Consider the following 24,148-nt stretch of genomic DNA (forward strand, 5'->3'; position numbering starts at 1 on the left):
GTGGAAAAAGTTGAGCCATGAAATCGGCGGAGATGTGCGAGGATTGAACGTCGGGGTAGGGGTTAATTATTTATACTTTCTGGGAAAAGTGATGTGAGCTCGCAGGTTTACTCAGCGACAGATAAGCTGAACTCAGGTCTTTATATTAGTGTACGCACAGCAAGGCAGCCTCTGTATCGTGAAATTCAGTCAATATTCTTCTGGTTGTTTTCCTGCAGATTTTATTATTGTTGCAACTGGTGTGAAAAGAGAGAGAGAGAGAGAGAGAGAGAGAGAGAGAGAGAGAGAGAGAGGTCTTGTTGAAATGGAGGGAAAATGAGCTCTCACTCTCTGATTGTCTCTGGCAGTGCTTTGGCATCATTGTCCCAAAGTGCTCAGAGTCTGGTGTGAATGAGAAGGAAGAGGCAGGAGAGACATAGAGATCTGGCTGCATGGAGGACTGTTGGGTGTTGGGGGAGGCAGATGACGAGACAGAGAGGGTGTAAGAGAGGACACGTTGTTTGAAAAATAGTATTAATAATTGGTAGTGGCAGAAGAGAGACCTGGAGTGCGGAGGAAAGATGAACGCTCACCTACTCCTGCTCCAGCGACGCCATGTCACTTGTGTGTTTGTGCTACAACATGGCACGGCTTGTAATTGGAGGAGAAACATGTTCATGGCTTCAATTTTCAAACGTTGTTTCCTTTCTATCACTTGAAATTTCTTGTTCATTCTCCTGTGTGTGCGATCTCTGCAGTATCCGTGGATGGAGGGGATTTTTAATATGTGGTTCTCACTAATGCTGCTTCTGCACTCTAATGGTGATTGCACTTCTTTGCCCGGTCCTTTCATTCGTACCAGAGGACCTGGCTTCATCAATGATTGAGAACGAGCTTTGCACAGAAAGACGAGCAGTGAGCTGACAGGCGGGGAAGCTCGGGCAGGAAGGCCGGTTTTATTTTCAGCGACCCTGTGGTGTGTGTGTGTGTGTGTGTGTGTGTGTGTGTGTGTGTGTGTGTGTGTGGGCGGAACAGAGGCCATTTTCCAGCTGAAGAGACACTAGTTTGACCAAAAGGAGAGAGACTAGGTCAGAGAAGCTGGCTAAAGAATGACGAGGGTAAACAAAAATCGAGGTGTGCTTCTCAGTTGGTGCAAAATGCCTCTGAATATGGTGCGAGTTTCCCTTCATTAGCTGGTGTGTCCTAGCGCATGCTATTGCCATCTTTATGACCTCATCAAGGCGAGACAGGCTGTATTGGCGGGCTCCGGCGGTGAAGCGTTGCCAGCTCTCCTGTCTCTGATAGGCCCTGCGTGGCCTTGCCAGGAGGGATGCATGTATCGACGGATGCAGATGGCCTTATAATGAGGGACAGGGGAGGATGGATACAGTGGCTGGGCTTCACGGAGCCTCGGGTTTATTTATGAGACAAGACACTGTGGTTTCCTAACAAAAGAGGGGCAGGGATAATGTCATCACTGTCAGTTATACCCTCCCCCATACAGAGAGTCATAACTTCCCCTGTCAGCTGCACTAGTGTATATATTTATATATCGTGGCTGGACGTAAGGCTGTGTGCTGATGGAGCTTTTAGTGCTTGTGTTTATGTGAGAGCAGTTTAACTATGCAGCCGAGGAGTTGCACATTCACTCAACAGGAGCTCCTTTAGTGGCCCTTTTTTTCATTTCATGGACGGGAAGGCCTTAATTTGAGCCTCACTCGCTGTCACCCGCCGTCCCCTTCACCATCGCTCTGCTCCACACAGCTTCACGCCTTCCCAGAGAGAAAATCAATAGCTGATCACAAACCGATGTGGCTCTGATCCAGCATTGTGACTCACAGGAAGGAAATAATGAGAACACTGTACCTGTAAGAAGAATGGAGGGAATAAAAGAGTCAACTCCCAGAATTAAATAGATGTTTTGTCCTAACAGCCAGTTCTTATGATTTAATTCAAAAGAAGCATCAATCCTGGCCACCGGGCGTATTATAAAGCTCCGGTCTGTGATTTTGAACTCTTGAATATTTGATTTATCTTTTTATGCAACTAAATTATTGACTCAGTTTCGAGAGCTTAAATCCATGGTATTAGGTCACTCGATACAAGAGCAATTCATGCTGCTAAGTAAGCACTTGAAATGATATTCAATTCAGTTTTCTTGCCCAGCTTTCTGCCCGACTATTACTGATATAGAGCATAATATGAAAGAAAATATAACAGAAAATGTAGTGTTTAATATGTGACAGTACAGCTGCTAGCGAGTGTGTATGTCTGTGTGTGTGCTTCTTTGCAGGCTCTGGCACATGTTTGGTAGCCTTTGCTTGTCTGGTTATCAGCTCCTCACATTTTTTATTCTTTCTCCTCCAAGATTAAAAGCACATGTGAGCGAGGGAGGTGCAGAGATGCACCGAGAGACACACAGCTGAGCGAGCGAAGCAGAGAGCGAGAGTTCAAGGAGGCTGACCTCACTCGATACGCTATTGATTTGCTCGTTTGGGTTCACAGCAAGAGTCTGACACTGGAACTTAACAGCTGAAGGCTCCATCTTGAGTAGCCAGTGTGAATAAGATCAACTCCAATTACTTTTTTCTTTGCTTCTGTCTTGCTCCCCTTAAAAAAAACACACAAAAAATTTGACAACTTGTATGTAGCATGTAGCAGTGAAACATACGGCTTTGGATAAGATTTGATCCATGTCAGTGTTTGTTGCTGTTCGTTTACACCGTACATAATTTATGTTTACTGTGTAGCTGTTCTATCTCGGGATCTCTGGATGCATGCAATGGATTTGAGCATGGACTGTCCTTTTATTTCACGTTTGTCTTCTATCCATCTGCCCTGACTTACAATTGTTTCACCCCGCTGATATTTTATTTTCAGTGACGGGTTGCTCAGCCACTTGTCTCTGTAATCTTTCTCTCAGCTTTCTTCTTTTCTCTCTTCTTTTCTTTCTTTTCTCTATGCCATTTCTTGTGTGCAAGCGGGATATTCAACATTTATGGTTTACAGGGGCTGTCATGTATAATTCAGGTGTGATAACTTTTCTGATGAGTTGACCTTGAGGCAGACCGAGGCTTTTGATTACAGTTCAGTAGCCCGATGCTACAGCTGCTTGAAGGTATAGTGTGGGCTGTTAAGGAGACGTTGGTCTCTCTTTCTGCTGATATCCACTATTCTCTTGCTATAGCACACGATAGTTAGTATGTACAAGAGCGACAAGCATCTTCGTTTACCATGTGAATATATTGTGTCTTTATTCAGATACATGCCTCATATGTGTTTGATTTAATGAAGCAAAGCGGTCTGCAGCAGACAGGCAGGCAGATATAAACAGTTAGTTTTAATCCCAAAAAGAAATCAAAGCCAAAGCACAAAATCTCTACTACTCAGTTAGTCTGCGACAGCGAACAGTAGAGCAAGATTTAAACAGACGAACAAGGATTGGTGACGAGCCAGCTAACTGCTGTTGACAGCGCTGTGTTCCCCATAGTGTTGCAGGCCCACTTTGAAGACAGATTACTATGAATTAATGCGGTTGGCAGATGTAAAAGTCTGTGATGGTGTCCTTTGGCAAAGGGGACAAAATAAAGTTGAGGTGAAAAGGGTGTCTGCTAAGTCAAATTGATTATATTGGGGACATCTTGGGTTTTTAACAAATCACAGTTTAAATACAGGCATTTTAAATAGTAGGTAAAATGGTCTTGACAGTCCTATATGGACTCTGAATATGCATTGTATGAAAACAGTCTACTTATTAGTAAAAAAGTGATATGATGACATCAGTAACATGATTGTTATACATATTGCACCAGGAACAATGGAATTAAAAACTAAAATGGTTGAATATAAAATAAAGTTATTTTAAAATATTACAAAGGAATATATAAAATAATCACATTCTATAAATAAGTTTGGAAGTGTCCTCCAAGAGGGTCAAATTAATATAGAGTAAACAACAGTGCATGAGAGACATTTAAAAAGTTGAATTTCACTTTGCTTATTGTTGCTTCACTCCGATGTTTGACCTTGATTATCTACAATGATGATGTATAGGTAGAGTTTGACACTAGAGGTTTTCTCTAAATCTCTGTTTAGCTTATTTACATATTAGTCTCACATCCCAGACCATTCTAAAATGCTGCATCGGTGGAAGGTGAGCATGATTTTTATTCTCTTTCCCTTGATTTGGAGGGTTTGTCTCTATGACATTGTGTCCTAGGATGACTTGCATTGTAAATTAGTGCTATATAAATAAAACTGAACTGAATTATAGTATTACACAAGTTTACACAAAAATTTTCATTGTGGTAGGTTTCTGTTCGGAGGTGGTTGATTCTCGTAGTGAAGAGGATTTTTACCATGTGTTCCAGATCCCGGTGCCTCTATTGTACTCATGTAAAGCTATACTGTTATTAGCTTAGCTCCTCTAGTTGCTTTATCTCCTGTCCAATTATGTGAAAAACTCTTGATGACATGACTGCACAGCCAACCATGGCAGCTTCTGATGTGTTTCTTGTAGTAGCGAAGTGATGACAGGAAATATCTTGTTCAAAAATAAGACAACATGATAGTTGGTGTGACTCATTTGCTTCACTGAATGGACAGAATTAAGGAGGAAATTGGTGGGAGGCTGTGTTGAAATCCCAATATGGATTCATTAAACTGCAATCAGGCACTTTCTCCTTTGGTTAAATGGATATATGATTCTATTATCTACAAAATATCCATTATAGGTATTACACTGATGACTGAAGACATGACTCGGAGGAGACTGTGTACCATTTATGTAAAGTATTTTTCTTGTGGCTGCCCACCCTCATCACATGTCGGAGAACTCGAACAAATCTTAACTGGCAGTTCTTCCTCAAAGTTGGCATTCTGAAATGTTCCCAGTCTGAACTCTCTGGGCATCAACCCCTCATTTTCCTGTGCATGGGTGTATTTTTTTCTGGTTTTTTTAAAAGGCTTTCAATTAGATAATCACTCAATAGCACACATGGGCGTCCTCCTTTACGGTTTGTGCTTGAGCTTTAAACGCCATGTGATTAGTCCTTACGGCTCTTATAGTACAGAGCAGATTTAGACGGGAGGCTGTAACAGCATATCCAGTGCTGTGTGGTAGTTTGTTACGCCTGCTGCACATGTGCAAACATCTGCATATCATCGCCGTAGCTCCATTTATCCTCGCAACATTAAATCCATTTACCTCTTGCATGCCACGAGTCTAAATCTGGGGCCGAGTAATTAAATGCCATTCTCTTCCTCCATTAGAGAGATAATTAAGTAGGAAACCGGCACTCGTCTCATTGCTCTTTTATACGGAAGTAAATGGGGGCTGGGATGGGGTAAAATAGATGCTACCTTGACTGAAAATCTCCTGATTAGTGGAGCTATCTGTGATTTCTTCAACTCTTGTAATTCAGTGGGTGTTTCTGTGTCTTTCTCATTCTGGTCTTCTCTGTAATCATCTGTCTCTTTTTTCTTTTTCGCTTTGTTTTCTGCAAACAAGATCAGCAGGTATGATTAACAGAGCTGATTGTTGCATCAAATGTTTCAAGAGTTTCTGTTTTTATTATACCTTTAAGAAATAGCATCAGCTGAGTCTTTGGATGTCAGCAAACCATCTGTTCAACACTCTGGAGAAGAGATTTCTTAATAGGAGAGTCACAGTTCACAGTTGGTGACAGTCTGTGACGTGTTCGTAGACGATGCCAGGGTTTCCACTTTCAGAAATCTGTGATGTAAAGTGGAAAAATGCTAATAAATTTGAGGAAACTCTGACAATTGGTGTGAAATCCAAATAAACCCTCTCATTTTAGCACAAGGGTGCTATTCCATTAGGGATTATTGAAGATTAGGAAACCAGTGAATATAGAGTCTGAGCATTCTGCAGAATCCTGTTAGATATCTAAAGAAGCATGAAGGTAGTGTTAGATGAGATGAGATCAAGTGATACCGCTTTCCAAGATAAATATTCTTTGAACATTCATCCAGCCCAACTTGAAAAAGTAATATGTTCTAATCTTTTTCAAAGCTAACTTGAGAATTTGGGTTAATGAAAGTGTTTCATGCTGCGCGACTGTTTTCATTTCGACGTTTGTTTCCTGTGTGTGAGGGAATTATTTAACATGTGTTCTTTCATTGATTTTCTGGATCGGCCCAAATACAAGACAGCAATTTATTTTTAGTGCAAGTCAGGTTTCAAAAGATTGCCTGATGTTCGAAGACTAGACAGTTAGATGTTGGGAGGGATTACATGGGAATCCAAATATAGAACAGAGTGTTGAATTTAAGGTTGTTGACAGCATTAAAACCACCTCCTTAATAGCTGATAAAACAGTTCTGACCAGTAGGAGTTTGGACGTGAGACTTCTTGGGTCTGGTGCTGAGATGTTTTTAGCAGATCCCATTGGTTCTGTGGGTTGCAGGGTTCATGGATCTGACTTGTTCCTGAGAGTGCTGTAAGCCACCTATATGTTAAAGTAGCATCTACATCAATGTCAGGATCCAACGTTTGTAACAGGACATGGCATCATAATGAGATGATCAGCGTAATACATTCTATCTGCAGTGGTACAGCCTTAATGTTGCTAGGCTAGGGAGTGTTTCCCATCTGTTTATAGTCAGTTTTTCACAGTTGCTCAGCCCTTAAAGTGTGTAATTAGTCAACTTTAATCTGCAGGAGTTTGGAAGGTTCACGTATCATGCGAGGTGGAAATAAATTAATGACTAAAAATGAGATCATAGCATTTCTCTACGTCTATACAACACAAACATGCCAAGGAGAAATTCTGTCACCTCTTAAAAATGCTTTCAAGAGCCTCATTAATGTGACTAATGAGACCAGTTACACAAATATGGATTTTACTTATAGATATTTTGATGTTGCACTTTATTGAGAGGAAAAGCTTCATTGAAGAGCTCCCTTTTCTTCTTGGATTAATGACTTTTCAGGGAAACTGGAAAGTGTGAAAGTGTTTATTCTCCTCTACAAGAATTCTGCACAAAGTGTATATTTGAGCCAGTACAATAGTTAAATTCCATCCATTTTCTAAGACAAAATGGATATTTGTTGCCTTTCAGTAAATGCTCAGCCTTTGCTGAGAACATGCTGTGCTAATTTGCTAGTTACTGCTTGCAATTACCCAAATTAAAAAGGAGAAGGCCCCATTTAAAATAAAGCCATCTGAACTTCTCCCTCTGATACAGTGAAGAGAATGACTTGGTCCTCTCACAGGTTTCCCTACATTTACATAAAGACAGGCGGTTTCTCTTTCTCCCCTGAAAGAATGGCAGCACATAGCCTAACCGAGGCGTGAGACGAGGTATGTTGCGAGCGTATGAAAGCCGGTGTCTTTTTAAAAGCCTAAAGCTGTCGTCAGCATGCACGATGTTCAGAAACATTCGGGCAGATGTTCCAGCTCAGGCTTGATTGCCTTCGCCAAGGCCCATCAGGGATTGCACTTAGCCTAGCTCTAGCTGGCAAAAAAAGACACAGAATCCCGAGTTATTTTAGTTATGCTCAGTTCCTCCATTAGATACAACTGAAATATTGACGCTGCTCGCCCTTTTCGCTGCTTTTCTCTATGTATCTTGCATACCTAAGGTCAGTAGTAGATTTCTGTTTTAGCCAATAAAAGATTTTGTGTTCTCATGGCTCAGAGACACAAATTTGACATTGCATGATTGCAAGTAGTTTCAGCTGCTGTATGGTGTGTTTGTAATCCCAGAAGTGTTGCTCTGACAAAAAAAAACATTAAAATCCTGACAACTCTGCTTTGGAAAGACATCTAAAATTTTCCACTTTGTAACAGAGGTGGCATAAACTCAGCGTCTTGCATCTACTTAATATAAGTGCGATGTACAAAAGCTTTAATGAACAAGCAGGTTGTACGTTTGATGTTTAACAATAAGATATGGAATTAACAAAAGGCAGCATTTTAGTGTGATTTTGTTCTTTTTCGTCAGTGTGTTCTAAAATATGCATCAAAAATAGAAAATAAAAGCAGCTGTTGCATCTTGCTTCACTCTCATTTGCATTTGCTTATTTTTTGTGTATCGACAACAACAAAATCCTTAGTTTTTCTTTGGCTAAAAATACTTTCGAATCATCATTTAAAGATTAACGGCACTCACAAGGGGGAAACAAAACACATGTTATATGAATAGCAGCATATGGAAGGTGCCTGCCCTGATAATTAGAGCATCAGATGAACAAATATGAGGCAGAACCATCCAATCTTTTAGTAAACACTAACTCCTGTGAGAGGGAAGCCAGTTTGAACTGTACATTAGATAATTCTGCCTGAGGTGTGTGTGTGTGTGTGTGTGTGTGTGTGTGTGTGTGTGTGTGTGTGTGTGTGTGTGTGTGTGTGTGTGTGTGTGTGTGTGTGTGTGTGTGTGTGTGCTCGTATCTTGTTTATCTGCTGATCAACAAAGGCAAGCGATCACATCTTTTTATCTGCTCGTATCACATGTCTACTACTACGTTACCTTCTGGAGAGCAAACTTGCTGCGTGCCTTCAAGGTTAAGACTGAAAAAAGCGATGGCCTTTTCTCAATATTTCAGATTCAAAAGAAAATAATGCATTTAGTCAACATTTAAAATATGAATACTACCGGTGGAGAAAAATAGCAGTACATTGTAATTTTAGCTCTTATAATATTTACCTCGAATGCAGGGAGAGTCAAGCCATTATATGAAACAAGCTTATGTTAGAGACTAGATTTGAATAGATTCTTCTGTTTTTGTGTGTACTTTGCCTGTTTTAAGATTAGCTCATATTTTGATTTGCATCTAACAAAACGTTCTCCAGTCAATGGTATTATACAAGGGAGTCATGTCATACTCACCACCCTGCTGCTTTTAAAATCCCTTTTCCCTTAATAAAAATACCGTGGTTTATCACTAAGTACTTCCAGCTGCTTCTGCTTTTCACTGTTAAGGTGCAGAGATGTTTCGCACACATAAAAAAATCCCTTCAGACAGGTGAGAATTCTGAAATTTGAGGTTGTTTGGAGGTTTGCGCTCTGAAACGTTTGCAGGAAATGTTTAAGTTCTCATTTCATACACCTAAGACTGAACAAATGGCAGAAATATAACTCTGTGAGCCTGGGGCTATTTTCAGGGAAATTTCACTCCCTTTACTTTTAAGGTCTAGTCTTGGTCATTATAAGAGCTCGCCATACATGCTGGGTCTTGTTTTATTCAGAACTGTCTGGACTATCCAGATCTTTCTGCTTCTGATGTGAAAATACTTGCTGATTTTTTTTTCTTATTATTATTATTTTGGTCTTTATATCAAGGGTAAAGAAACCATTGTCAATCTGTTGTATTTACATGTATCTTACCATAAAACACCGGCATATTTTTTCCTAAGTATGTAAGGGAGATTGGAATCTGGAAGAATTGTCATTGCACAGCCTCATGTGTTACACCTTGCTGCGATAAATGCATTGAGTGATATTTAACCGAGAAGACAGAGTGGGAACCTGGATGCAAAGAGCCCCTGTTGGGCTCGAAGGGTTAGTAATGGAAACTCCATTTGCATAACTGTGTTGTTATGGTGATGGAACCAATGCTGTAGCAAAGTGCATTATACTGAATTCGTCAGGCAGGGCTTTATAACTGATAATTTGCCTGAAATTATCAGGGAGCACATTTTATTTGATTATGCAGGCTCAGAACTCAAACGCACAAAAGAGTTTGAAATGACTGAAGACCCCAAAAACCTGGAAAGAACATCCAAATGATGTTTCCATCTGAAAAACACTTGTTTTTCTGACCCTCATTTAAAACACACATTATTTTAATTGTCAGATTTCCAAATTTTTATTTTCCATTTCCATTACACATCAACCAACTTGACCTGTGTGTGATTACAAGTTTCTTCCGGTGCCCCTCCTGCCTACCGTCTTATCATTCACCTCACCTGAAAGTGACCGAAAATCTGTGCACCAATACGTAGGGGACAAGAGCTTTACAGCCATAATTACTCTGCTCCATATTCATGAGAGAGCGCCGAGTGTGAAATGTCAGTGTTTCCCACGATGCTTTGTCCCATCCTCAGCCAACTCTAATTGGTCCGGCTCAGGTAGCCTAAGCGAAGATGGAAGCCAGCCTGGATCGTGGTCAAAGGGGCCTGTGGTTGAATTTTATCGCCCCACCGCAGTATCAGCACGGCGTCTCACCAGGACAGGATAGCCAATATTCAGCTACCCTGGGGTAATTAAAAATGTCCTCCGTTTAATTTACACCCGGCTGCTGAAGCATGATATCATTATTGGAATGCATTATAATTCAAGGTTATTATGGGGTATTATCTGCTGCGTTTAAGAATCGTAAGATGGTGGGGAACTATTAGAGAGCTGTGACTCTACACGCTGGTTTATTCCAGCCAGAAAAGGTGCAGAAGAACTCCGAGCATTATGTCATCCATTCGCTCCCCCCTCGGGATGTGACCCAAAACATTTCTACACATCATGAGTTCCAGTGCGCTGACAGTTTTTGCAGTGACAGCAGTGTTGTGGAGGCACACCTGGCGGAGAGGTTTGCATACCTGCTGTACACCAGCATCTGTTATACGGCCCGATTAAGCGTGTTTTGATGCAAAACCGCCTATACTGGCACACACTCATGGAGACAGCTCAGCAGCTGAGCATCGCCCTCCCTGTCTGTCACTTTACTAAGTGAAGGGAGGCAGTGAGATTTTTTTATGTGTGTGTGTGTGTGTGTGTGTGTGTGTGTGCACGAGTGTGGACATACGGTATGTAGGAGCAGAGGATTGTAGGTGATTGTCTATTGTTCTACAAATTAGCTGCCAGTCAACCTCCAGCTGGCCTGTGGGTGATGCATGTGGGCTGAGTGGCAGGTGCGAGTGTTTCGAGAGGGTTTGTAGGTGCGCCGTGTTGCTTTTGTCAAAAACAAGCAAAACTGAGGTTCTGCACAATGGCGATGGCGTGGGGGGTGGCTTTTGAATAGTCACTCTGCGCGGCACTCGAACGCACAATGATGCTGTTTTAGAACTAGACCGTCTGCATTGTTGTCCTCTCACAAGTGGAGTGGAGCATGTGGAATCTTGGACAACATCATGATGGCTTTTAGAGGAGGTGTCAAATCGAATTTCTGACTTTTCCTCATCGAGTGTTGTGTTGCTGTTGGGCTTTCTTTGCTCTCTCTCCATGTAAAGGACATTTTAGTCACTCGATCGACTGTTAGGCTGTGTGTCAGCCGACTTTTCCCGGCCTGAGTGAAATATTAACACCACACACATGTATTAGAACATGAGCCTGTGATTGCATCAGTGTATCTATGCTATCCATACTTAAACACATGTGTGCAGATGAGCACAGGCAGCATGAAAGTATTACTGTGGTAATGGCTTCTCATTCCTTCACCATCCCATAAGCAATCATCTCTGTCTCTCACCCACTCAGCCATCACGTTTATCACACACACAGCACAAAATCCCCGGGCGCTTTCTCCCTCAACGAGGTATGATCCATATTTCATATATTGCCTGTAAATCGCTTGGCCAGAACTGTTTTGACAAAGCCCTGGAAGTGGCAGGGGGCAGATTGGCTCTGTGCCTGCCTCTTACTGTACCTAGAATACAAACAAGCCTTGCACAGAAACTGTAAAACGCTGTATATGGGTATTTTTAGTATCAGTGTCCAAGGTTGAAATGCTCTCTATTACTGTTTCTTTCCAATCTAGTGTGTTGCACCAGTTTATCATCACACTGGCGAACCAGTGTGTATTCATTGGAACCAGTTTGCCAGAGTGCATTAAGATAGGGATTAAAATGTTGAGAAATGGAAAAAGGCATCATCAGGCTTGGTGAAATAGAGCAATCAAACTCCCATTCTGCTGTAAAGTAGTGTTAATTCCACAAGCCCTCTCCTCCCTCTGTCTTACATCAAATAATGCAGCCTCTGTGCAGTAGGCATTTAGAAAGTGCGACCAACAGTCTGTGTGGTATGTCTTTACACTGTAAAGTGCATAACCATTATGTCATGTCATCCAAGTCGTCTGAGCTTCCTGAGTGTTATAGTTTGATCCTTCGGCGGTGAAGTTTAGCGCTTCTTTGATGCAGAGACTCGACTGTGTGTTTGTAACTCTGTGTTTGTACATTCTGATGCTTTGATCCCGGATCACCTTGAGGACAGTGGCTCAGGCGATGCTACGCAGGGGGTAAAGCAGATATGTATGTCTGCAGAAGGTTAATGTCGAGGGAGCAGAAGGAAGAGAGGGAGAACAGTCGGGGGAGAGGTTCAACTTTGTATCTGTGCTTCTATTTGTGTTTTCTACAGTTTATTACAAAAGATGCATGTAGTAAAGGACAACCCTGTTTCCACAAAATGACGTTCTTGCATTCTCAAATACAGTTTGAAGGGTAATTTTGTTGTGGAATAAATGGAATTCATGACCTGTGATGTAGTGGGAAAGGCAGCCGGTCAGAAAGAGCAACAAAGTCTACATTAGGAGGTAGGACAGGTGGTAGACGGCATAAACCAACAACCAGACTTTCAACAGTTTGTGCCCCGTGATCTACAGTCTCGGTGTTGAGTTTTTTGGGGGGTTTTATTGCTTTCTGGTTAAGTTTAGACATAAAAACTACATGGCTAGGTTGAGCAAAATATCACTCTTTGCTGGACTTTTTATGTTAGAAACTTGGTTAAGGCTAGACACCAAAATGTCAGGAAGAAAAAATATCAGTTTGGCTTAAAATATGATCCTTTCACCACATATTTGAAGCGTCAACTCCATTTTCTTGTTTACCAGGTAACAAGTCCAGTCAGCCCCATCTAACATATGATTGGTTGGCTGAAAAAGAGCAACAGCACAGCAGTAAAATACATAGCAAAGACATGCTGATTAGAAGTGTATTCGTGAAATATTCCAAAGAAATGTAATCTAGCAGAAAACATTACTTTCAAAATGTAAGTGAGAATGCAGTTTAGTTGGATAGGATTGCAATATTATGGAGACATGGTTGTAATGGAATTTGATTTTGGGAAACACTCTTTGTTAAGCTTGGTATGCTCTCATATCAACTGTTTTTGATGTTATCATACCATTCCATAAGCGTTAACAAGCATGAAAATACACCCTGTTGCTGAGTTTACCAAATGTTACAAAGCTCTGTGTTTTTAGTGGTCACAATAGATGATAGCACATCTTCTGGCCTACTAAAAGGTGGCGGGTATGTAGAGGAATGATCTGTCCTGGTAAAGGCCATGTAATGAGCTGATATCCAATATGAAGTTGCAGCCAGTTAGCAAATCTTAGCTCAGTGTAAAGATTGGAAACAGGGTGAAACAACTAACCTGTTTCAGTCTGAACAGTTCTGTCAGTAAACAACATATGTAACAAAATTAGTGGACTTTTAAGATGCCAGTGGGCATTTTTTTTTTTGTTCATAGCTGATTCTCCTTGTTTTCATTCTTTATGCCAAGCAAAGCAGCTAGCAGCTGGCTTCAGCTGCATATTGAAGAGACACACATGAGAGTGAAATTTATTCTGTCATGTAACTCTCAGCAAGAAAATGAATAAATGTATTCAGCTAAATGTCAAACAAAGATAAGATTAAAAATGTATATTGAGGAGCTCTTTAAAATGATCCAATCTGACACTATAAAAACCAAACATATGAAAATTCTAGTGTTTGAATAGTTGTGCCACAGAGGTGTTGACAGTACAGAATAAACACTTTGCCAAGGAGTTGAATATTGCATTACATTACAGGCATTCTGTTGCTATTGTTCCCATTGCCTGTAGGTTAAAACATATTAAGCTGAAAATAAACACAAGCACATCCTTTTTCTTTTTTTTTTAAAGAGTACATTTATCTCCAGGACCTTTACTGGGATACCTTCAGAGACATCCCATCGCACAAAATGCCACATGATAATATCACCTTGTCACTTATCTCGGTGTTGGGTAAATGCAAGCCGGGGTGGAGGTGCAGAGTGTGGTATCAAGAGATCTGTGTTTGCCAGTGGAATAGCTACAGTTGTATTTTAGGGGTTTTACTTGAGAATAGTTTTTTTTCTTTCTTCACTAGAAACCAGTTTGAACTTTACACACAATGATTTGAAGAAAAATGTTGTGAAGTATTACAGTAAGGGATTAGAGAAAATGCAGATTTGCTTTTCTGTCTTTTTTCCATTCATATACAAAATTCTGGATGAGAGATGGAGCTGAACCAAAAGAGTGGGCCAAATCAGCACAACCCCACAGAGAGCAGTTACCGCCTCTTTGGAGGGGGGTCTTTATTTTCACAAGGGTGCACTTAGAGCTCAGTTTCATTACTCTGATACACAAAAAAATGGAGATAGCCTCCCTCTAGAGGTAATTTATGTCTCTTTTTTTTTGGTGCTGAGGCAGGCCAAATCAATTTACATCTGCTTTTTTTCAGAGTAATACCTATAGGCAAGGCGATGTATCCTATGTGGTGTCTGCTTACTTGTGCAGATTGACTGTACGGAAAGTCGAGTCCAAATAGACAGCTTTTGTGAAAACTAATGTCAGAAAAGCTTTCAATTACGCCCTGTTCTGTGGTTCTTACAGCCGCCTGTATAGCCGTGTGCCACGCTTGTTTGACGCTTTGCTGGCAGATGTTGTATTCTTCTGTTTCCTTTAGGCTACAGCTGTTTCACACCACGGAAGGCTTTTATTTTGGATGTGTATGGTAAACTCATTTGTCCCTGTAGGGAAATTCTCCTTTTACTTTGCCCATCCAGTGAAGACAACCAGTATATATTCAGAATCCTAATTACTCAATGACACTTCAGATGTATTGGTTCCTGCCAACACATAAATTGAAGCCAGGTTACCAAGTTGAATGATCTCTAGCTACAAGACTCACCATATGCTCTTAACATTGCTTCCTTTTACTTCAGATTGCAAGTAAAATAGCCTAAAAGGATCCACACACGTCTGAGAAATAGGAACTGCACTGTAATGTTACTGCTTTTAGTGTATGGTTAGAGGAGCCACCCACCTCAGGCGCCATTTATCCTGCTCAGTGTTTTATCATTGCTTTCATTGCTGTTTAAAGACTACAGGTGTCGTAGTAAACTATGCAAATTTGTCGCAGCTTCAACAATGTTCCCGTGCAGAACTCTTTTGCAGTAACACCTTAATCCCTTGCACAGAGAGAAATAAAAGGAGAAGCAGACGTCTGTATGTGCAGAATAACTGTCTGTTCTGTAGAAACGAGGTCTTTGGGGATTGCATTGTTCCAAGCAGCACACCCGAGGGAACGCTGTGTGATCTGGGACTTTTTCTTGATTCATTTCGTATGAAAACAAAAATAAATTTGTGCAGTTCAAGCATTTGTTTTTAATAGATTTCCACTAGCGTCTGCACAACGTCGTCACTACTTCTTCACAGTGATTGGATATTTAAAGGCCTGCGCTTGTAGATGTTGGTTATTACAGCAGTCAGCCACAACATTACAACCATCTGCCATGGACGCTAGACATCTCGAGGGTGTCATGGGATGTTTTTTCACCAGAAAGTTGCCAAGGAATCCTTTGGGTTCTTATGGATTCGGAGTTTGGAGGTTCCTTCAAGTTGTTTCTGAGCAGTTTTTGCAGTGTTGCAGGGTGAAAACAGTGTTTTGGTGGGTGGTAATTGTCGACCCAACATTCACATGAATGCCAGCACCTGAGATTCTCCAGCAGAACACTGCATTGTAATGAGATGATCAATTTAATCACTTCACATCAGTGTTTTTAATGTTTTAATGTTTTGGCTGATCGGTGTACGTCTCCTCGTTTGTACTATTTTGCAACTTTTCCGTCGACTTTCTGTGCATTTGTGTCACTTGGATTGGTTGGGCTCACTCGGGCTCGGCTCAGCTCACCCCGACTTGTCGCCGTCCAATTGAGGTTTCAGGCTTCATTCATAAGTTATATGGGGGTTGCTGCATTTTTAATCTTTCAAACAAACGGCCACGTTTCAATTGCTGCTTGTCAGTTTTGATTTTATGATTCATCCATTATTAAGTGTGTTAGGCTGCAGTGCAGTGCAACGGATGGATTACTGCACTTTAGCCATGGGCGGGGTATGACTCCACTGTATGTGTGTGTGGGAGGAGAAGACAGACTTGGTGTGTTTTCAGCTCACCACGGATGGCTTTCAGGTTTGTCTTAGTCATGTCAGAGGTGATGCGAGTTCACCCAAAACACAACAGGCTTGCTGCAAAAAGTGAAATATCTTAAATAAAGACATGCTTGTATGTCTTTTTTGTCTGACCAGATATTTGTTCAACCTGGCAGTTTTGGGGATGCAGCATTTCACCTGTTTTAAGTATTTTTCTTCCTTTATACAATATAACTATTACTGAGGTGGTATTGCTGGTTCTAAATACGATGCTTGAAACCAGAATTACTAGACTTATAAAGCTGCTGAATGTAAAAAATTCTTTTTTCATGAATTTTGTCATGAACTCCAAGCTTTTTTTCTGCGTTTTTTTTTTGCTCCTGTCACATGTGAACTACTTTTTCCACTACAATGTAAAGTCCTGCACCTCAATAACAGCAAAAGTAGCAAAATATGTAGGAGTAAAGAGAACTCAAAATGTCATATGTGCAGTAAATTAAAGTTCTAATACTCTAAATCCTTAAAAATGAAAGGAAAATTTGTAATAAACCTTGAATCAACATGTACAAATTTTTTATAAATATCAACAGGTGTTAACAATCCTGGACCAAAATAAAGGCTTTAAATTTTATAAATATTCTACTTCTTACTTTGTGAATTTGTTTCCATACTTGTCTGATTTTTTTTTAGACATGTAGAGAAGTGTGGTTTTGATGAAACATCACAGTTTTAAACTTAGATTTACCATAGAATTTCACAAGAACTATCAGAACATTGAATATCCAGCCATTCTTTCTGTTCTCACATTTTGTTGCTCTCATAAATGGTGTGATTTGGGCAGTTTTTTTGAAAGATAGAATCCATTTCAAGCTCGCAGAAAGGCTTGGGGGTTATAAGTTGTTACTGAGATTTTAATACAGGTTCTTAATAACTTCATTTTTGAAAAATAATTACCACGATTATAAAGCAGTTTAATCAAAGTCAGAATTTCTTCATTCAAGCTTTGCATTTGTTTCCTCTCCTGACATTTAAAGAACAGATAATGACTACAGATAGAATTTACTGCTAATGTCAGTCTTATACCACAGCACAGCAATCGTATTTTCCATTAGACAAAATATATTCATACAAATTTAACAATGTTTAATAAATTAACGGGGCAAAAGTTGTTTATTATAGGAAGGTTTGAAGCACTGTTACACTTGTTATCTTGCTTTGTTCTTCCCATAATGTGCAGATGTGACTGCTGAAACCTCAGTAAGCGAAGTGAAGAAATGGAAAGTAGCGTTTAGAGTCGGCATGTCAGGGAAGTTCTGGGTTTGTAGAAACAATTAGCTAAAACGTTGTGCACGATATGTCAAGCTGAGTTGTTCTCTGTCGGTGTTATTATGTTTACAGCTCAGTCACTTGCGTTGTGTTTCATTCACCTTCGTGTTCGAGTGGCGGAGCTGTGACACTGCGAGTGCAGTGAGTCGCTGACCTGATGACGGTCCATGTTAGCTGTTTGGAGAATCCAGAGTCTTTAAGAATGAGGAGCTGTGAAGAGAAGCTCAAACTGTGGCTGATATCCATCAACAGTGACTCACTGTGTGCCGTGAGTTTCATCTCTTTCTTTAGGCTGATCTAATTTCTAGTAGTACTATAATTGCATTAATCTTAGTCGGGATGACACTTTGAAACACAATTTGCAGCTTTTTTCCTGCAGATTCATGATTTTAGCAGTGTGGGATCTTAATTTAGTCACATTTTCCTATATATTGAGAAACTTAATTTCTGTTGTCAGGCTTCACTATAATATCATTGAGTTCTCTAAAACTACATATTTCTACTTATTGTCAAGAAAATGTTCTTGTTCTATTGGTAATAGGCTCATTTTAAACAATGTTTTCTTTTTTGTTGTTTTTGTGAGCTCATTTGTTCATTAACTGATTTCTTGTTACCTGTTAACTGGACTGTACCATCCAATAAATAATGTAATCAATTGATCACTTTACAATTTAACCAGATTTTTGCCTACTTGGTGGCTTTGAAAACTTTTTGCTACCACAGCAATGGCATATCCTCCTCAGTGAGCAAACAGTTGCTTATTTACACACCCAGCGGTTATGTTGCAACATTAGCATTCATTTGGAGCTGCTTTTCTGGCCCCCTGGATTCCAGTCCAATATTCACTTTCTTTCTTGTGGTGTCTACTAACACCTGAGGGAAATCTGGATCTTTAGCTGCTTAATGTCCCACTATGCTTTTCAGCTAGGAGCTGCCTGTCTGTGTGCCATTCGATATCAAGTAAGCAGTGTACAGTGAGGGTTTTAGAGCTTTTTATTTGCTGAGAACAGCTGCATGCTTTGGGAACCAGAACAGTGTGATTCAGGCAGCTAATCACTGAGGTGAAACTTGCAGATTCAGGTGAAAATTACCTACTTTGAGTGACCCCTTAGACCACATTGTTTTTTTATTGTCATTTGAGACATTGCTGTTGAAACATTTTTGAAAATAGCCCAATCAATTTGGACTCTTGATGAGGTGTTTAATCTTCAGGCCCAAAAGGTCAACTTTGCTCACTCATTATAAACTTGGCAATTTTCTTTAAAATTTGTATTCCCAGTGGGATACTAATGACCACATTGGCTTTTCTCTAGATCCGTCCTCAGGGCAAATCAGATTTTATAGCCTACTGGATTCATAATGATAAGAAAAGCAAAATATATCATTTGTTCTGTCCAGCGATCTGCCACTGTGGTTTCATGCACATATCGTAGCTTTTCAGGGCTGCCAGTAGTGCTTCAGATTCTTACGGTTCTTCTTTCTATCATAGACTATGGCTGCCTTTGTTAGAAGCGAAGTAGCTTGATGCTTCTGACTTGGAAGCACAAAGGGTCAACGGCGCAAACGACAGCTCTCTTAATTCACACGCATGTAGGGAGATGACTTGAAAGACACCTTCTTCAGATGCCGTTTAGTGTATTGCTGTTGATATTGTTGCCGACCTTATTTTCTTCACCTGGGAGTTTGTCACATCTCCGGTGCCAGGCTCCGTATGCCAGGTAACGCTCTTTGTCTTCTGCCAGTCCTCCTTTAAATCCTGTTGCTTCAGACGAGCAGAAGTTTTAGGAGCTGTTTGTGTGTGACTGTTGAAACATCACACTGCAGCTGTTATTTCAGAAGAAGAAGCTAAAGGAATCAGACTAAAGAACACCGGATTAACCTTGGAAGCAGTCGAGTGGGTTTACCTTGTTTTTGACAATCATAATTCAGGAAAAATAACAAAAAAATCACTTTTGCCTTTCATAAACTTTCACAGAAAGTTTCAAGAAAGTTTGAAAGAGTTGTTTGTACATTAACCCTAACACCACCCCTCACCCAGTTTTTCAATCACTGCACATCAGAAGGTGTCTCCTTGACTTTCTAGTAGACCAGAAGGTGCACTGGCATCCATTCTGATCATTGATAAAATTGAAGTCTCTCCTGAAAATATACAAAATATAGAAAACACGGGATGTATTTTAACCCAAACCATTTTCATTTTCTAAACTTAATCCAGGTGTTTTTGTTGCCTAAACTTAAATGAACGGCAACTGAAAATGCAAGTAAACACAGTGTGAAAAACAGGAAATCATTGCAAATGTCAAAATAAGACTTGGGCCAAAGAATAATACTAAAATGCTTCTAGGCGAGACTCAAACTCAAGTCTCCTGGCTGAATATCTGCTGGCTTATTTCACCACTAACACCTCCAAACTACAAAAATGTAGAGTTTTTTTCCAATCTTTTTAAAAGCAGAATCATGGCTCCACTGTCATTAAATGGCTTACTACTAGAAAATGGAGAATTTCCCCACTGGCCCATATGTATGGAAATGATCCACGGCGATAACAGCCTTTTACGGGTGATATTATTGACTGTTAAAAGCATTCTCATTGTGTTTTAAAAGCACATGCACTCTTCTTCTAAAATGACTCTTTTTTAAATATGCAAACAGATTATATTCTCCATCCATCTTTTTCCATCTATATAAAGTTCTCATTTATATACACCAGAATAAAACAGCAGCGACTGTGATAACTGATGAATCATTAAACTAAACATTTGCTGGCTATTTTCTCCTTTTATATCATTTTAATTGGAATATTGTTATGTTAGACACAATGATGATGTCAAATTAATAGATTCATTAAAAAAATACAAACAGATCGACTCAAATAAATGCTGTTTGCGGCTTTGCTATCATGTTTGCAGTGATCATGATGTCAGTTTGTGTCGCCATTCATCACACAGAAAATGTCTTGCTATGGACTGGTACTCTTCAGTTATGAATCACGAGATGAGGTTAATAGAGTTAAGAGAGTTCTATCCTCCTTTCCTCCGTGTCCCCACTCTTGTGTGACATTAAGATGTTTTGCACTCCATTTGCCTGTGTGCAGGGCAAGCAGAACAGACTTCATCTGTCACAGAGACACACCACAGAGAAATCAGAATGTAAAACACTAATTAGCCCTGATCCTGACGAGGGTTCATTACCGAGTCAGCATGGAGGCTCCACGTTCCCGAGGTTCTTATTGGTCGACAAGTTTGCAGCCTTGTCAGATGCAGGCGTCGGGCGTGGCTGAGCGATGGAGGATCAAGCTGTGCATAATGTGTGCAAGTGTGCATGTACTGTACAGGTGGCTTGTTTGCTTATGCGTGAGTGTATGTATGCAAATGATGAAGAAGAAGCAGGAGCCTGGTTGCCGAGCGGCCGTTGTGGCTGCCGTGTAGACAAGCGAGAGCCTCCATCTGCGGTATAAACACTCTCTGTTGAAAGGCAAAGCACCCCGATGGCTCACTGTAGCAAGATCCTGGATCAACTGCTCGCTGTTTTGTATTGTGTTATAAAGAGAATAACTACTTCCTGGATCATCCACTCTAGCTGTAGAGAAAAGAGGGTGATGATGAAGGTGACAAATCGCTTCTAAACTGACATTTTTATACATGTTTGAAGTCAAAGCATCTTTTTTTCACATCCAGATGTATTTTATGCAAAAACTTTTCATGTATGTTAGTATTACCACCCATTTTAACCTTTACTGGATGCACTGTTTCTTATATTTTAGGAGAATGTTTTCTGTGCTTATAGAGCCTTCGCCTGTTTATGCTTTTACTCTTCATGAAAGAAAAATAGAAATATGATTCCCTGAGACGTAGTGCAGCCTGTTACCTAACATTACGCCTGCAGGGTGTTTGTGAAATGAATTCGTGAGAGCTGCACTAAGCAAAGTAAAAGAAAAAAACAAAAAAACATTTTAAAAAAGAAAAACATTTAAGTAGCATATGCAGTGAGGTTACTGAGGTTACTAGACCAGATCACAAAACAAAATCAGTATCATCATTTCAACAGTGCCTTTCTCTCCGTACATGTGAAAGGAGCAGGTTTTAATTGGAAGTGGAAGAGGGTCATTTGCATGTAGATCTCAGTTTTCATTAAGGTGCAAGCACAAACTGGAAATGGTGGAAATACTTCCCATGGGTTGCAAAATATATATATATATATATATATATAAATAGGATTTTAAAATTAAAAGAGTGATGAAAGGTGGCATCCTTCATCACAAGAAAAGATTGACATGCAGAGATAATTTGGATGAAATGTCAGAGATGACGTATCTCTTTGTTGGCTTGTCAGCTTTTGTTATGCTCCCCTCATAAAAGATCAGAATCTCAGCATGAGAATGACAGTCCGCCTACCCTGAGTGCAGACATGCAAACAGAGCTGCAGCACCGCGTTAACACAGCAGAGGGAAAGAAAAAAAATTTAAACAATGTCTTTGCCAAAAAAGTATTCAGATGAACTTCAGTATAATTGCATGCAAATTCAATTTTCACGGTGATATGTTGAGCTCAAACTCTGCTCTTATGAAGATATATATAGTATTTAACAAAGGCTCTACTGCTCTGTACCACCAGTTCACATTTTACTAATTATTTCACATGGAGAAGTACAAGAAACCCCCACTCAAGAAAATTATAGCTTTGATTGCTAAACATCCTTGGATAAAAGAGCTGCAGTTCTTTAATAGTGGCAATTAAATCTGCTATTAATCTGCAATGTCACATTACGTTAGAGACCCTGAAAGCAGCTTCTTACCATTTACAATGAACACAAGATTTTGTGCCAAAAGAAGTACCTTTTTTGCTCATTTCAAATTAGAAAATAATCACCACAGGTTTGAAATGGGTGTGGCTCAGCTGGACTAATATGATGTCAACTACTAGCGAGTCTTGCATAGCCTCGTTTTGCTAAGTTTCTATGTCTTTAAAGCAATCACAGTTGTTTTGGGTGGTGTCAAGCCCAGGATGCAGCAATGGTGCCGCTGCATAATAGTGCAGACGAGAATTGTTTCGGTGGAACATTTGTACAAAGATATATTTATATTTTAGTTGCTTGATTACATCTGATCACCCACACAGCCCTGGTGAAGCACAGTAAGTGAGTTTTTGAATGTTAAAGGTACTAATTAGTAACTAAATATGTTTTTCCAAAGTTTGATGTGTTGTGTGCTCATTGAACTGTTAATGTTTGATTGTATTGAGAAATATTTTTCTAAAATATTGAAAATGAAACATATAACGAGAGTACAGATACATTTAAAGAAATTCAACTCAAAATGAGTAAGGGCAAGCTATTAAAAGCACAACTGTCTTACTTAGCTCTGCTGGTATCTTCTCATGCATGGATTTTGCAGATAGCGGAGCCACTATCTACAAGAGAATTAGCCCCAGTGAAAATTAATAAGAGCAGGATATGTGCATTATCTAGAGGTATAGTAATATAATATTCACATAGTTAAGCTAGAGGTTATATAGCACATAAACTACTGCTTCCTTTCAGTGTAGAAGGTAGATCTACTAAAACAAATGCATGTATGTGTTGGTGCCACATTCACTCATTTTAGGTTTACGTTAATTCTGTTGCATGAATATACTGTGATCCCAGCTGCTGCTCTTTTGCATGGATCAATGGACGTCCCCTCTCCTCCTCCTCTCTGTCGTTCATTTACCCATGAAACATTATCTGTGTTCTGTGCTCACAACAAGCACAGCAATAACTGCGCCACCGGGCGTCACGCATAAGAGCTCCTCCTAAATGTGAAAATACAAAGGGACGTCTTGACAAAAGCAAGGAAACTAAGTAAAGCCGGAGCTGTGAAGTGGCTGAGCGCAGTGCCTCCTCAAATCCAGAGCACATCAATGAGATTGCCACCACTCGGTGCACATGCCTTCCTCTTGTCATTCTGGAATATTTCAGTGTTGATCCAGAAGGTCAGCAGCAAAACGCTGAGCGCTCGTGTCAAATCAAATTACGGCTCGAGAAGAAACATGATTAAACTGCAATTTGGCTTTGAGTGTTTGTTTCTCCCAAGGCCCAGAGACACTTCCTCCCTCTTCAGAAAAGCAAAGATTGACAGAACAGGGACTGGAAGCCTTTCTTCTCTGTCATTTCTATTTGAGTGGGGAGAGATTTCACCCTTTTGAAATTCACTAAATCTGTTACCGTGTGCATAATGCATGGATTTCATTCTCTTTTTCTTCTTCTTCTTCTTCTTCTTTTTTCTTTTTTTTAGTTGATGGGTTTGGCTTCAATAGGCTTTCAGAACCATCAAAACAGAGAGGGAGAAGAGGTCACATGCTGTTGCAGGGAAAGTGACACCACATTACCTTAGCCAGGTTCGAAAATGTGATTCTAGGAAAACCAGACACACTGCAAGCGCCGCTATTAGACATCCCTTTCAATTTCTCCCTCATTGTCACATTTTTTTCTCTCCTATACTTCTTTTCTCTCTCTCTGCTGTTCGTTCCCTCACCCTTTTCCTCTCTTTGCCTCCCTCACATCGCCTCTCCCTGTGACTAAAGGCAGCCCACTCCTCTGCAGTGGCTGCCTGCCTTCCTGATTTGCTCGCTGCTCTGGGAGGATTTGCATAGGCTGGCCCACTTGCCTCTTTCTCCCCTCCCCCTTCCCCTCCCCTCACCTCCCTCCCTTCCCTCCGTCCCATCATCTTCGCTTAGTTTCACCTGAGCCCGGCTC

General features: G+C 40.3%; 1 protein-coding gene across 12 annotated transcripts in view; it reads left to right on the top strand.

The window, feature by feature from the left end:
* Positions 1-24,148, top strand: part of LOC111582007 (neurexin-3b) — a 344,457-nt gene that overhangs the window by 186,335 nt on the left and 133,974 nt on the right. The gene's annotated exons all lie outside the window — the stretch shown is intronic.

The sequence above is a fragment of the Amphiprion ocellaris genome, chromosome 12 (genome assembly GCF_022539595.1).
Source record: "Amphiprion ocellaris isolate individual 3 ecotype Okinawa chromosome 12, ASM2253959v1, whole genome shotgun sequence".
Taxonomy (NCBI): Eukaryota; Metazoa; Chordata; class Actinopteri; family Pomacentridae; genus Amphiprion; species Amphiprion ocellaris.